At 38.7% G+C, this 15,634-nt stretch overlaps 1 protein-coding gene across 8 annotated transcripts in view; it reads left to right on the top strand.

Moving 5' to 3' along the window:
* Nucleotides 1-15,634, top strand: part of AGBL1 (AGBL carboxypeptidase 1) — a 484,353-nt gene that overhangs the window by 341,166 nt on the left and 127,553 nt on the right. Inside the window, exon 24 of one of the 8 annotated variants that reach the window (XR_015795336.1) lies at nucleotides 830-6,616. The exons of the other annotated variants lie outside the window; for them this stretch is intronic. The gene's annotated coding sequence lies outside the window, so the exon portion shown is untranslated. Of the gene's footprint in view, nucleotides 1-829; nucleotides 6,617-15,634 lie in introns of those variants that run through there. 8 annotated transcript variants of the gene reach the window in all.

The raw sequence follows: 15,634 nt of genomic DNA, 5'->3' as shown, positions 1-15,634 counted from the left end.
AATCGTGGTTTTAACCACCTAGGTCTATCATTGATCTGGATCTGCACTTCTGCATTATGTGAAGTTTCAATGCAAAGGATCATGAGGTTCATTATACAATTATTTTTCTAATATTCCAAGACCCTTGGCTACCAGCATTTCAGTTAAACCTCAGAAGAAGATATTACCTCTCTGGTGATATATATCCCATTTATCTTTATAGAATACATTTTCCTAGTCAATATGCCAGTTCAGGGTTTGGGGGAAGATGATAGGGCTTCTGCTGCAGAAGATCCTGGAACAAACTGATCATCTGGATCCCTGGCAATCAGGGTTGAAAACAGAAACCTTAATGTCTCTATGTGTCTGCAGTGTTTGGCAGCCAAGTGCTGGAAACAGATGACACTAGCAGCAACTTCTTTGTCACTTTTAATTAATCTACTGCATTCTTTCTCTTTCTTTTTTTTTCTCCCTGTCTCTTTCACAGACATATATCTCTATCCTCACTACATTTATTTACCACAATTTATAGCCTGCCTTGTTCCCAAGACTCTGGGCAGCCTAATTAAAAGAATAATAGTAAAAAAAAATAACATAAATAAACATTAAAACTTAATTAGTCATGAAACAACATTAAAACATCATCATATAAAAAAAAATCAGGGATAAAGCATTCCAAGTTCCAGCTCTACCTTCCAAATGCTCTGATAAAGAGTCAGTTTTCATGATCTCCTGAAATTACAGGTGTGGGAGGACTCTACAAGTTTCAGAGGTTAAGATGTTCCAAAGAACAGGAGCCACCACCAAAATAACTTGCTCCTGAGCTCACCTTTCTTAATTTTTTTTGCAGAGGATGTAATGAGATGTGGGAATGACCTTGGGAGACAAGAAGAAGAGCCACAGACTAGACCACAGTCAGACAAGCAGCAGCTGAGTCCACAGAAGGAAGGAATATGTGGCAAATATCCCAGAAGGGACCCTCCCTAGTTTCTTGGGCTGTAAAGGTGAGGGGAGAGAGATGGACTTTCAGACTTGGAAGATAATGTAATGTTACAGTAAAGTTAGAGCTAGTACTTCTGGACGTGCTTTTTGTCTGGACTATCTCGCAAGGCTGAAAGAGGGTGAACTCTGTTTTGTGCTTCAGCTTAATAGCAGGAAAACATATATATATTAAGCTGAATATGTGTGTTTCTCTGTGTGTGTTCCTATGACAATCTCTCACAGTTGAGTTTCCCCCCCTTTTTCTCTCCCCCCCCCCACTTTAAATGTAAAAGGTCCATATTTTGGCAGACAAGTGAAAAAATCTGGCAGGAGTTCAACTGTCCTTCAAGAATAGCCTAAGGAATGAAACTGTTACAGCAGAAGAGAGGCTGCGTTTCAGGCACAGGGAGCAGATATTTTTCATCATCTTTCCAGAAAGTAATCAACATCCCCATCCCAAAGGCACTGGAAGCTGCTTGTGGGAAGGAATGTCAAATCTTTTCAGGGATGTGCTTCTTAGTACACCACTCTGGTTTTTCTCTCATTCTGTGCTGAAAAATGATCTTACATTGCCCACCCTCCCCAAACTGAATGAAAGAGAATTTACCTTCCAATTTCCCTCAAAGGAGAAGGGAAATTTGTGACATTCTCGTAAGTGCACTTATTAGGGACTAGATGAGCAGGGAGTGTGTGCAAATTTCCTACACTTTTTCTTATTTACCAATTTTCATTCAGTTGGATGAAAGACAATAGGCTTTCAACCTTGACTGCAAAGGAGAACTTCCGTGAAATTCTTACAGGTTTTAAAAAATATTATTTTAATTGCTTTTGTTATATAATGAAACATATAATGTGCAAGACCAACAAAAAAGAAACACAGTGATGGTTATACCATTAAAAAGAATCCTATAAACATTTTTGTGACTCAAATAAACTGAACGTAACAGAAAGGAGAAAATAAAGAAGATCCATATAATATCCATTTGCATCAATATGGAATTAATTCAATCCTTACACCTGCTATTAAATCTAGATAATATAGAAACACTCCTTCATTTCCTGATTTTTAGACTATAAAGACTTTTCAAAAATGGGTAACAGATTCATATGTTGAATCCATCCATTAATATCAGGAGGATAAGATTCTATTCATTGCCATCGTATTATCTTCTTTCCTGAGCTCCAGGCTCAATAGACAAATAAAATGACAAATTCCATATTTTAGGACTATTGTTTAACATTTTAATTATATCTCTGACTCTTATATATTTTTGCAAAAGTAGATTAACATATGCTGTGATTTGAAACCAAAATGAAGCTATGTCTAGAAAATCATATGAGCTAAAGAGTGCTCAAATTTATTGGCATGTCAGCACAAAAATCCAGGGTCCCTTTTTTTCAGCATTCTCTGAGGGGTCCATTAGATGTGAAATAACATTTATAAGGGATTGTCTTCATTCTTCAATCATAAGAAGAAAAAAGTGGCATTCTTATGGGTGTAGTTCTCAGACATGTTCTTTTCTTCTACATGTTCTTGAGAAATTTCAAGGCAGAATTGAACCCAGCAAATTTCTTCACTCGATTGTAGATTTGCTACTGACAAATTCCATACAACAAACTAAAACAACTATGAAACATTTGAAATCATCCAGCTGATCTCAAATGATCTTAGAATGATCTTGAAATAACCTTGGCTGATCTCAGAAAGTTAAGCAGGGTGAAAATTGGTTAATAATTGGAGGGGAGACATTTGGGGAATCATGGGGTTAGGCTACTTCTGTACTGTTGCCAAGACAACTCCATGATTGCTGGGCTCAGCTCCCTACTGATTCTTGACTTCGTGGGACTTCAATACAGGTTGCATTCAGAATGGAATTTGATTAACTATTTTACCTTCTCTCCAATATACCCAACCATTTTATTTATGGTTGAATTTCATATTTCACACTCGGATTATTTGTTGGCAAATTTTTTAGTATTGTTAAGGAACTGCCAAAATTTGGCTGAGCAGACTGAAATGTTGTTTTGAAACAAGTGCCTCCCCCGTTCCATGAACTTTCTCATTCCACAAATGAGAAAATCTTGGCATCTAACTGGAACATCCTTACTACAAAAATCTAGCAACATGGAGATTTATTTCCTTTGCAGATAACATGTTTTGGCTAAGACAGAATTTAAATTATAAAACAATTATATTTTTCCCCCTCAAGAAGTTATTAGAGCTCTCTATCCTGGAAAGAGATGCCTCAGGATAATCTAAAATATATTCTGTCCTAAGGGGCTATGTATTTAGAATTGATCAGGTTGAGAAAGAAATTGATATTTTGCCAGCTCTCACCAAAGCCCTCTACAGTTCCTTTTTATAAGGTAATGACTTATACTGGAAGAATGTAAAAGTTTCAGGCTATGGTTGAGTCAGGGCCACAGTCTATAAATGAATGGGACAAAGGCACAAAGTAGGAGCAGTTCAGCTAAAAACTGAAATTCATAGAACTATAGAATCTTAAAGATGGAAAAGCAATTTGGGAGATCACATCTAACCCCATGCTTTGTTAGGAATACCGGTTCACTCTAATTTACAGTGTAATTACAACTACATTAAAAGAAATATAAGTTAGCATGATATATATGAATTAATTTATTTTTCTTCACATATTTAATATCTTTACCTTCTCTTATATGAAGTAGTACGATTTTCTTTTACCTTTTGAAGACACTCTGGAGTCTGAACCAAGGTTTTTGGGGACTGGAGAGGACACTTTGGGAATCACACCCAAGGGTTGGGTACCTGTGGCCAACCCCCAATTTATGCCTTTGTCACAGTGGAAGTTGAGGACATTGATCTTTTCTGCTCAGTTGTCATTTGATGTAATTTATTAGAAGAGACAATCAGTATTTATTTCATGAGATCTCTTACGGCTGGGTGCTCCAGTAGATTCTGGGCTGCTTACAAAATCCAATACATAGCCAAAGTAGTTAAAAACATCAACAAAACGAAACAGCCCAGGCTAAAAACAACCACAATAATAGAAACCAGGCAGCCCTCCCGCCAAACAATAGCCCCAAAACACAGTTAGTTTAATCCTAGCATCATCATCATGGTCATCATTATTATGATTTAAAAGAAGGATCTCAATACCTTGTGAAGTGTTGCTGCCTTCTTAGTAGCACCGGCCAGGGCATCCTGCAGATCTGAACAAAAAATTTAAAGAATGCACAGGAAAAGTTTAGGCTGACTCTTTTTCTTCCACTTTTGTATTTTATATCCTTGGTTTAGTTATTAACCATCTATAAAATTGGGATTGGCTGGCTTTTTTTCCTATTTACTTTTTCATAGCCTAAGCTTCTAAAAATACAAGGTGAATGACAAAGGATTTGACAAACAAATGCTAATATTTCTCCTAATAATCCAGGATGGGCAGAGTGATGAAGCCGAACTGTTGAATGGTAGTTTCTTCATATAGAGATCACCGCTGATTCCATTTCTCTTTATTTCTTCTTTTCTAACACTCCTTCTCGGCAGCTCCCATTCATTTTCTTTTTCATGTTGGCTCTTCTGGTACTATTTTATCTCTGTCCCCACCCAGAAGGCTGTTAGGGAGAGAGAAAAATATACTCTGCCAGGGATCTGGATTGATCTTTTACAGGGAAGCTTTCAAAAGCCTGACCTACTCAAGTTTTAAAGTAGAAAGTTGTTTTTAATACTGTGAACCAACAGCCTTGGTTAAAAAGTAGCGTTCTTGCTCTTTTTTAGAAATGAGAGGGCTATGGAGATCTGTAGCTCTGACTATTTTCATCAACATGACAAAAGTGGTGTTGTACCATTGGATCTCAAACTCCACCCCTTTTAGACATGCATATGATGTCACCATGTACTTACAAAAGGACAGAGCTTCTATTGCAGTGTTTCTCAACCTTGGCAGCTTTCAGATGTGTGGACTCCAACTCCCAGAATTCCCCAGCCAGCAAAGGTATGATTGATGCTGCTCTCATTAGACTGAACAGTTTGGGCTCCCCTACCCCCCAGGATACTCCCTACCCCCAGGAGGCCTTTGAGTCAGTGTTGACTCCTTGTGATTGTCTGGACAAGTCCCTGCAGCTTTCCTGGAACGATTTCAGAAGTGGTTTGCCATTGCCTGCTTCCTAGAGCTGAGAGAGAGTGACTGGCCCAAGGTCATTCAGCTGGTCTTGTGTCTAAGGCAAGACTAGAATTCAGAGTCTGCTGGCTTTTAGCCTGGTGCCTTAACCACTACACTAGACCAGCTCTCTGGGACACTGCTAGAAAGGGACAAAGGTGTGTGTATATGAATGTCCTGTCTTCTACTGAACAATCACCTTTTCAGTCATGTAAGTCTCCTTGGCTTCCCACCCTTCCATTAAATTTCAAGGGAAGATGTTATTTCAACCCAACATTAGCCACAACTTTAAGCACCCCTTGAAATAGTCTTTGAGCTAACCTTTGGGTTCTTACACATTCACCCTGATTGTCGCTATTTAGTAGTGCTAGGTAAAGCCAACAGCTTGTTGTCAGCTGTATCTGAATTTTACTAATCTTAGATGAACGAAATGGGCAGAGTTTGGTAAAATCTGATCAAAGGCTAAAGAAAGGAAATTCTCATCTATTTGTATCAAGTAATTCCATACATACCAATAATTCCAACACAGTGGGGATCACAGTGAATTTGCCTGCCAAGCAGCTGATCTAGCAGATGAGCAACAGGGCAGAAGAGGAAAAAGAGACAAACACAACTTGGTAATTCCAACATGCTAGAATGCACAAGGATTCAAAGTCTTTCCAAGCCCTCTGGCTGGATGAAAGAATTGGTCGGTTGGTTTCCTCTTCAACTCAATTAAAGCAAAACAAAAACAAAACACCCTGAAGTTTGTCCTTTTCCTGTGTTACCTTTCCTCCCAAGAAAGGATGAAACAAAATATCATTTAGGAAACAGAAGGGTAGATTGCAATGTTCTACCTTCAGCTCTTGGGACCTTCTGGCATCATGCTCTCAACATTTCATGGCAAATCATGGAAAACGTGTGATGCCTTTTTTGGGGGGAATGAAGGGAGAATCATTTTCTTTCCATTTTGGAGAGGCTTAGTGTATGCATGATAGTAAGAAATAAATGAAGAAGACCCCCTGATGTATCTAACATTGTAATGTCAGAGCCCCCAGTGGACAATATCCCCCTCCCAATGTTCAGCCATTGGCTTCAGGGGGGGAATATGGAAGGAGTAGAAACTTGAGATGGGAAATCCATCTGGAGGCTCATAGGGGGAGATGGGCGGGGATAAATTTAACAAATAAATAAATAAAGCCTGTACTGTTTCAGACTGGTGTTCTCTCTGTTTCTACCGCTCTTCCCTATGCACTAGGACGATACCATTGACTGTGCACAGAATCTCCAGTTTTTAATCTCTACCCCAAAGAATTTTGCCAACTGCCTGGCCTTTATTGATATGAAATGCCTCCTCCCCCTTTGTACTATCACTGACGCTATTGAATCAGTATTAGTGATTATCTTGGGACTTCTCATTGAACACATTCACAGACAAGTTTTGGGAAATCCATGGTTGATTTCTGCTATTTTTTTCTGCCCCTGTTCTTTTTCATATTGTAGTTTTATGCAGTGATCCAAGTCCTATAGCATGCTTAACAGTTTATTATTAAATTATCAATAATTTAATGGTCTAAAGTGGTCTCTCTCTCTGTGTGTATATATGTGTATACACATACACACACATATACTGTATATACCAAAAATATACATGCCACACACATATATACCACACTATACCAAAACCAGTATGTGTGTGTATGTATATTCATACACACAAACATACACACACACAAATTATTTTTGATTAGTATACAAGTGTTGTATATTCTTGTACTTTTTTTCCTTTTATTTCCCATCTTTTTCCTTCTCTTGTGTTTTTCATAGCTATTGTTCTACATATAGCCCCATTTCTCTCTCTCATACACAAACACATATATTTCCTTTTCTATTTAGGAAGAAATTCCAGGGCCACTTTTTTTTTTCTTTTTCAAGAGAAGAAGCATTGTGGGACAATACACTTATTGAAAAGATGGTTCAGTATTTGAAGTGATTGGATAAACAGATACTTTTCATTCAAGGCTATAACAGTAGGTAAAATCTAATGCTAGTCATTCTTCCAGTAGTTCAGATTTCCCCAGACGCTTCCATTGCCTGGGTCATTGAAACTTTTTTCACAACAATTTTTTTTTTAAAATCAATGCAAGGAAAAGAAATGGTGAGGATCCAATGTACCTTGGAGTCTTAGAGGTACACTGAGAAATTTGCAGATGGTAGAAAGTTCTTATCAAAAACACACTGATAGAAATGCTTGCCTCTATTGACAAATGTAGGAGATACAGTTATTCCCAGAATGTTTATTCACCTTTCATAATATCAATTCCCTAAGAAAAGAGAAAAAAGAATACAACTCTTACTCATCATCGCAAATACCCAGAAGTTCATGTAGCAGCTTTTGAGAGCTAGGCATTCAAAACCTTTGTCTGCAGCAGATAAATATGTCAGTTTCACTTTTCTTTCATTTTCTCTTTCACTTGATTACAGTTTTTTTTTTAAATCTCAACATTCCATTGTGAAGGAAGGTGCAAATTAAAATGCACTCTTATCAAACTAATCGGTTGAAGGAAATTTTCATCCATCTCCTGTTTTCTATTCTCTCTCCTACTAGAGGGAATATTCAAAGACTGTATCTATCGCAAAATACATGTGTATCATTTAAAAACAAATATCCTCCCTGGCTCTTGATTTAATCAAACTGAAATACATGCAGGATTAAGCAGTCAGTCAATTGCTGAATGGAAGGAAGCATAAACAGTGAATCTGAACTGAACCGCAGTCAGATTTGGCAGGCCCAGGGACTAGAAACTTTTTGCCCTTAAAAGGGGATCACTGATATTCTTGGGATGCTAAAGCCTGTCACCAAATACTATATTTTGGAGCTGCTCTTTGGGTCCTCTGACATTTAGCACATAAGCTGATCAATGTGTAATTCTCCTTCATTCCACTTGTATTCCTTTCAGGAGATTTTGAAATGTTAGGAGCAGGATTGGAGCTGGATCCCACAACAGAAGAATCCATGGAGCTTCCTCCTATCTTGGATCGAAAGAGCCACTTTTCATATTCCTCCTAATGCGAAGAGAACATTTTGTCTTACAGGATCCTTCTTCTACAGCTAGGATAAAAAGAACAGAATGATTAACCAGCAAATGTAACCTGGCTCCGCCACTGAAATAAAAAGAATGACTTATTTCTAACCCTGATTGAGGAGCATAACAGCCCCACTTATTCCACTTCTACAGTTGGATCAATTTAATTGCCAGTTCTCCAAGTCATACTTCAGAGTTTCCCACGGCATCTTCTAATGGATGTTATCTGACTTAAGGGTAGCCTATCAAGGAAGGGGAGGCAATGTTTATGCTCATTTCCCTAAATCTCTTCTTTAAGAATCTAGGATCTCAGGATGTTCTCCTGTTTCCGACAGGAGATTTTTGAAAACCTAAAGTACCACCCATCCTCAGGAATCACACATAGCTGAGGTCCCAGACTCAGAGGCAGGCTGGTTAACCAGGAGATGGGCTTTGTAACCCTATTATGAGGAGAGATTCCATTTAGGTGGCTTTAAAGCAAGCAACTGGGCCTACTAGAGGTTCAGGAATGCTGGCTGCATGAAGTCTATTACCCAATGCTTATCTCTGTCCTTTTGGACTGTTTCTGGACTCTCTACTTCATTCTTTAGTCATCTTTGGAAATTTCTCATTGACTTTTCACCAATGCCTTACTTTCTTTATGGTTGATTATGAGTATTTGGCACTTCTGATGCCTCTTGACCTAGATTGCTTCTGATCAGGCATTTCAGTGTTCTGCTAATTAGACGTTCCTACAAACTGAGCATACATCAGGGTTCCAAAATGTTAACAAAATGGGCAAGCAAACATTCATAGCTTGTGTTAATGACAACATTACTGCATCACCAAGACTCTGGCAGAGCCTCTTAAAAATTAATCCAGTAGGATAAAGGCAGGATCTGTTGTTTTTGCAATATTTTGGAAGACATTGTGTTTCCAGGCTGGGGAGAGGGCGGAAGGCAAAATAGCCATTAAATACTGCTGCAGTTCTAATTGCAGCCTGGAAAATGTTCTACTATAGCTAGAAACATCTGTGATGAAAGTGCATCGAGATGTCACTGGTGTTATTATAATAGTAAGAGAAGAAAAAAAAACAGATTTCCAGTAAGTAGGATCTACTTGTTTTCATCTTTTTCCTAAATTAAAACCCTGCACTCAGTTTCATATGCTTTTGTGTGCATCAGCCTTGATACATATCCTTTTTCTTGTTATCTTTTTTTCCTTAATACACACATTTTTGCAAGCAATTTTTCCCTAATATAATGCATTTTTGTTCACAATCTTTACAAAAGACGTATTTTGTGCTTTTCCTTATCAACACATTTTCTGATTGAAGAACTGCATCACACAGTTCAGAGAAAGGCCATATTTCATAGTACAGCTGTGTTTTGATTTGTGTTTTGGTTCATGAAGTGTGAATTAGGTAAGATGGCTTTCAAAAGGAAGCTGAGATAATTTCTCCTCCATCCCTAATTAGACTCTGGATCTTTGTCTATGTGAAGCTTATGTTCTTTCTGTACACTATGTTTTTCGAGAGAAGCAGGAGGAGAAGGTCACAAAACATGGAGCAGAAGATAACTCTAAGTAGAGTTTCCTGATTCAAAGACTCATCTCTATTCAGGCAATTAAACTGTATCTTTTGGTGCCACAGATAAATGAATTCTCCTGCAAAGCCAACTCAGCCAGTTGAGGTAGATTTCCTGGGCAATGCTGCGGAAGAACTAAAGGCTGGGATTTCAAATATTTAGAAAACAGCCCTCCTTGACTTAAAGATGTGGAAGAAAAGAAGCCAACATACAATGATGGTTCCCATTGCACTGTGTCAGTTAACTGGCCACCCACAGGAGGCCACTAGGACTGTTGCTTAGCAACTTCACATCGTTGTCTGAAATGCTGTGAACAGGCAGCACATCTCTGAAAAAAAGGGAAGGAGAAAAGGATCACCTGCCTTAGCATCAATGTAGCTCTTTGTCATGGGTTAGGTTTCATTCCACTGGTGCCTTTGTGCCCAAGTAGGACAACCTGAATGCTGTTGAGCTTCCTGTTTTCCATGTTCACGATTTTCGAACAAGATAAAGGGCTCTTCATCTATTAATGTGTTTTGCCCTTAAGCAAAGTTAAACTCTTGATGACATGGTAGATAAATCTTCAGTGACATTGACAGTACAGTTGAGGGAGACCCAGAGAGAGGTAAGATATTGGGTTGAATTCTGCATGGACTTAATCTGTGTGCTTAAGGATAAATGTAATGTTAGACAGCTTTCCGCCATATAGGAGTCTCCAGATATGCTGAACTTCACACCTATAATTCTCAGCTAGGATAGGAATTAAATCGATCATATTTAGAGATCACAAGGTTAGAGGAAAACTTCACAGATTTAATTCAAGTCAGTAACATTTCTCACAGAATTATAATCACTTTGACTTCCCTGCATAATTTTTAATGTTGTTTCCCCATCCATTTCCCTAAGGCCTATATAAAATGTGGTGTTGTTACAGATTCAGTTCATTGGTTATCCAATAATCATTTGCATTTGATTAGCATGACATTTGTCACACCCTAGTATAGTTCAGTGAAAATTAAATATAAAGATCCATTAATTGGTGGGGGAAATCTAAATTTGTTTGTTAATTGTTAACTATTGATTTGTTAATCAAGAGACTTGAAGAGACTTCTTTCTGTACCCAACAGTGTCACCAAAATGGCTTGGCAATGCTTATTTTACCACCTGTCACCATGATGCTGGTTTGATCTCATCCATAAACTATAATGATCTACTGTTTTCAGTATCTCCAAAAATCTGATCCTTCCTTCCTAAGCCATCAAGGTCCCATTACAGTGCAATGGTTAACCTGTCATGAGTATTTATAGAATTTATTTAATACAGTTGCATACCATTTCTCATCCGGAGACACCTCAAAGCATCCGTTGAATGAATAGAGCTGAACTATGTGATAGAAGGAAGTACAGAAAAGCATACCATTGGTTTTTCATCTGCCTATCATTGGTCTCAAAATATTCACCCACCCATCGATGCAGACAGTCCCCTTGGTTAGCTAGGGGGAGTCTGTAGGCTCTTACAAATTGTGTACCGTTTTGCACACTCCTGCCATTTGAGTATCCTTAGTTCTTTGTTTGCTACAAAACCCATAAGGTAGCAATAAGAGACAGAATTATATATCATTATGCCAGCAAGATGTGATATTGGCAAAGTGACATAACGTCTTGCTATATAACAATATATAGTACTAAGCTCCTCCTCATTAGGTAAATCTTGACTGCCTAGTTTCACAGCGTGCATTAAACTCTAAACCATGTTTTATCGAATGCAACACTGGATTTGCACAACATGATCAGTCAAAGCCAAGCAAAACCCATCATGTTGGCTTAGAGTGCCGGGCACAAAGCCTCTTCTTTGTTAGGTTATAACAGTTGTGGATTTTTAAATTGGGGAGAAATGAGAAAGAGATATGACACTGCATAGTGTGGCAGCCAGGAAACATGGGGTCATTCAATCTGAATGGTGGGAGGTTTAGGACAGAGGACATGGAAATGCTGCATGTTGTACATAATTTACCTGTTGGAATTCATTACTTAAGAGGGATTCGTGGTGGTGGTGGGGACTCTGTCAGTGGCTTTAGAATCTCAGTTCTAAAGATAATATTTTGGTTTTTGGTTTACCCATAGACTTCTATGGGAATAGGACATATCATTTCTCTCTCTGAGAGTTTGCTTTCTTCCATCTTAAAAAAAAATTCCTCCTAATCTCTTTGTCTTCTAACTTCATCCTGCCTTTGTTTTCTCAGCAGCAGCTCCTGAAAATTGTGTACCGTTTTGCACACTCCTGCCATTTGAGTATCCTTAGTTCTTTGTTTGCTACTAAAAAAAGCATTCAAAGCTATTAACATAGCATAAGTGGGGGGGGGGGGAGGTCAATGGTTGCATACTTTCAAGGGTATTCTCTTGGGGGCTGCAGGTGGTCAGGGCTTAAGCAAGCAGTGGATGGATTTAGAGCAAAATCATCTGTTCTCTTTTGGTGCATGAAGGGAACAGGTCAATCTTACCAGAGATCTGAACTGATCTTGCAGAAAAAAAATTGAAACTAGATTGAAGACTGAAGATTGCCCATCCCTGGTCTAACACTTACTAAATTTGTTCAGCCAGTTCTGGTTTTCCATTAATTCTGAATCTCAGTGAAGCAACATAGGTATACTTTGTACTAGCTGCCAGCCATTGCTAATTCGTTTTGTTCCAAAAAGGACACAAATTGTAAGAGCCTACAGACTCTTAAGCAATATTTGGATAAGTATAATAGATATCCAAAATACCACTTTAGAACTACCTTAGTTTTATGAATAACCAGTTCAATCCATCCAAACTCTTTCTGAATTAGACCTGGAAAAAGCATTCAGCCTTGCATATTATCTGGTTTACTTCTGATTTTTAAGAAGGGAAAGAAAAGAATTCAGGAACGTTAAATTCTATTGCTGAAAATAAGAAGTCATCTTACTGTAAATTACTAACTTGCGCACCTGGTACTCTGTTTTTCCTCAAAGAGACTTTACTCTGTTAAGGGAACAAAGGCAAGAGTCATTTCTAGTTTATTTTAAAAGATAAATTGCCCAGATGGGGATAATATTAGCTTCGAATACTTTTTTTTTTTTTTTTTGCTCCGAATCAGCAGATTCCTGAAGTTCTGTAGGGATGGTTAAAAATTAATCAAGTTCATTTTGTTTTTTGGATCCATTGTGTTTTGTAATTATGCCCACCACCTTAAAATAAAAATAAAATAGTGTAACAAAAACAATAAAAGAATCCCCACCTTCTTGTTGTATAAATTATTGCTACCATAGATTATCGGTAAAGCACTGGTTCAAGTAGGCCTAAGGGAAGTGTTGAGTTCATCCAAATACAATGAACCCTTAATGTACTAAACTCTGTTATTGAGTTAGTGCACAATCTGTGTTTGCACATTACAGTGATTTGTAAACTAACCAAACAGCCGGGGTTCACACAACACATTAAGCTGCCCCAAAGGGGGAAAATCCAACCAAAGTTAACACTAATCATGTTTAAGATGGGATGCAAATACAGCTACAGGTTTTCAATTAACCTTATTTAAAATCTTGTGCAAACATATTCAAAGAGGTTGAAAGAGCAGTAGAATGCATAGACTGGTTATATATCTATATCTATATTACATTAAGCTTGCTTTAACCCTGAGCTGTTGACTAATACAATGAACTAGATGACATCCTACATCATAAACTATAATTCAGAACAATTTCTCTTTCAAGAAACTGCTGCTTCAGCAAATGCAACAAAAATGGTCCAAGGATGCAACAGCTGGTCAAGAATACAGTGGTGCAGGCAGTGATGGGCATGCCCCAGTATGTTAATGTGACACCTCTGCTCTGCAAGCTGTATTTGTTGCAGCAATTCAAGGTGCTGGTTATCACCTATAAAGCCCTTTGTAGCATAGGGCCATATTTTTGAGGGACTGTCTGTCTCCCATTCTTTCTGTCCACTCAGTAAGATCAGAGAGTCACTGCACTTTGACCTTTCAGTCAAACAATGCCACCTGTTGGGCCTTCTCTGTCACAGCATCTGCTCTGTGGAATGATATCCTCCCAGAGATCTGTGTTGTTCCCATCCTGATGATGTTCTGAAAGTCTTTACAAACTCAGCTGTTCTCCCAGGCCTTGGGGTGGGATGTTTGTGGAGTCCTGTTAGAGATGTTTTTGTGGTTGTTAGAGGTTGTATGTTGTCTAGATGCGTGGGATTGCCTTTTTATTGTATTCTTCTTATTGTTCTTGTTTTGATATAAGCTGCCCAGAGTTAATTTGAGGTTAGGTGGCCTCTGAACCTCAGAGATAGATGGATGGATGGATGGATGGATGGATGGATAGGATAGGATAGGATAGGATAGGATAGGATAGGATAGGATAGGATAGGATAGGATAGGATAGGATAGAGATGCTGAACTGAGGATTAGTTAAGGAAAAAGAAGAAAGGTCATAACTGAAAAGCTATCCTAAGGTTGCATACTGTTGACAGGAAGGAAGTAGATTAGCAGGCATATTTGAGGGCAGCTGAAAATTGTAGACCAAGGAATCAAATGGTTCTGCCACTGGAAGACTAGAGCAAAGATGGAGACTCCCTGGCAATCTCAATTTGCTGAGCTATAGCTCCTAGCACTCTCAAGAAGTAAATACATGGACTAGGATTGCTGGAAGTTTAAGTTCAGCAACATCTGGAAGGCTGCAGATTTCCTGTTTATCCCATACATATCAGTTGTGGATTCTCCCAACAATGTAGCACGCTACAGCATTTTTCATTGGCCTGGTCCGTGTAGCACACCAAGCTTAGCATGATGTGTAAAACTAAGTATTGGCGACTAAGCAAGAGAGAGATAATGTAAACAGAGAGTTGCATATATTTGTTTGGTTTACTTTGCAAATTAGCTCCAGTCCCCTCCCTTAAATATTGCCATCTGATGAGACCTCGGAGGCACACCTTCTTGGGGGCTACCCCAGTCCTTTGGAACAGGGTTCCACTGGAGTTCAGAGGAATACCTATCCTTTTAGCCTTCTGGAGGGCTGTGAAGACCTGGCTCTTCCCCCAAGCATTGGGCTAGGATAGGGGTCAAGCTGGGAGGATGTTTGGTCTGGTGCCTGGCGGGAAGGGCACCTTTGTTTTTAAGTAGGGTTTATGGATTGTTGTGAACCACCTAGAGTCACTGGATGAGATAGGAGGCCATATAAGTCCTGTATTAAATAAATAGCAAACTGTAGATTGTCATTCTGAAGTAGAGATGGAACTGAAATCAACACCCAAGCCCTTCTTCATTGTGTCTTGTGGAAGCAGCATGACAGTTGCATAAAGATGTCAGAAGAAAAAATAGCTTTTACCCTGAACCTATCTCAAGCACATTCAGATGGGTCTCAGAGCTCAATGTGACCTCCTTTTCTCTCTGTTAATGGAGCTCAGCTCTGAATGGAGAAACCAGCCACCCAGATGCTGGGTCTTCGGGCCTGAGCATTAACCATAGATCTGGAAGACATTCTTTATTACCAGAAGTTAACAATCTGTTTATTAGTCAATGGGTCCCATGCGGAAGCTCAGGCTGGCTGACAAGCTAATGTCACTGCTGTTCCTGGATCAATTTAATGGCCCATTTTATTTGGGGGGATTTCCTCCCCCAGGCTTCATCCAAGGAGGAATTATTGGCTATGACAAAGTGAGCCATTAATACTGGCAGGTCTCAAGGCAGAAGGCTTAAAAAAAACAGCAGGAGGGTGCAAGATAACTATGCATGAAGTTATGTTTTATTATAAAGGGAAAACTGCTTTCATGCATTCAGAAATCACATACATGAAGCAAAGGGCATGTGCACCAAGTCCTTTTTAGCTCTTCGTTTAATCTGAAAGAAGTGTAAGGAGGATGTTCAACTAAGTGTGGTTTCAATGTTCATTCTCTGTGAGTATGTGCTT

This window comes from Python bivittatus, unplaced genomic scaffold, assembly GCF_059951505.1.
Source record: "Python bivittatus isolate LINGU-HERP-01145 unplaced genomic scaffold, Pbiv_v1 ctg000140_np1212, whole genome shotgun sequence".
NCBI lineage: Eukaryota > Metazoa > Chordata > Lepidosauria > Squamata > Pythonidae > Python > Python bivittatus.
The sequence above is the reverse complement of the archived record's forward strand: the minus strand, read 5'-3'. Positions and strand labels throughout refer to the sequence as shown.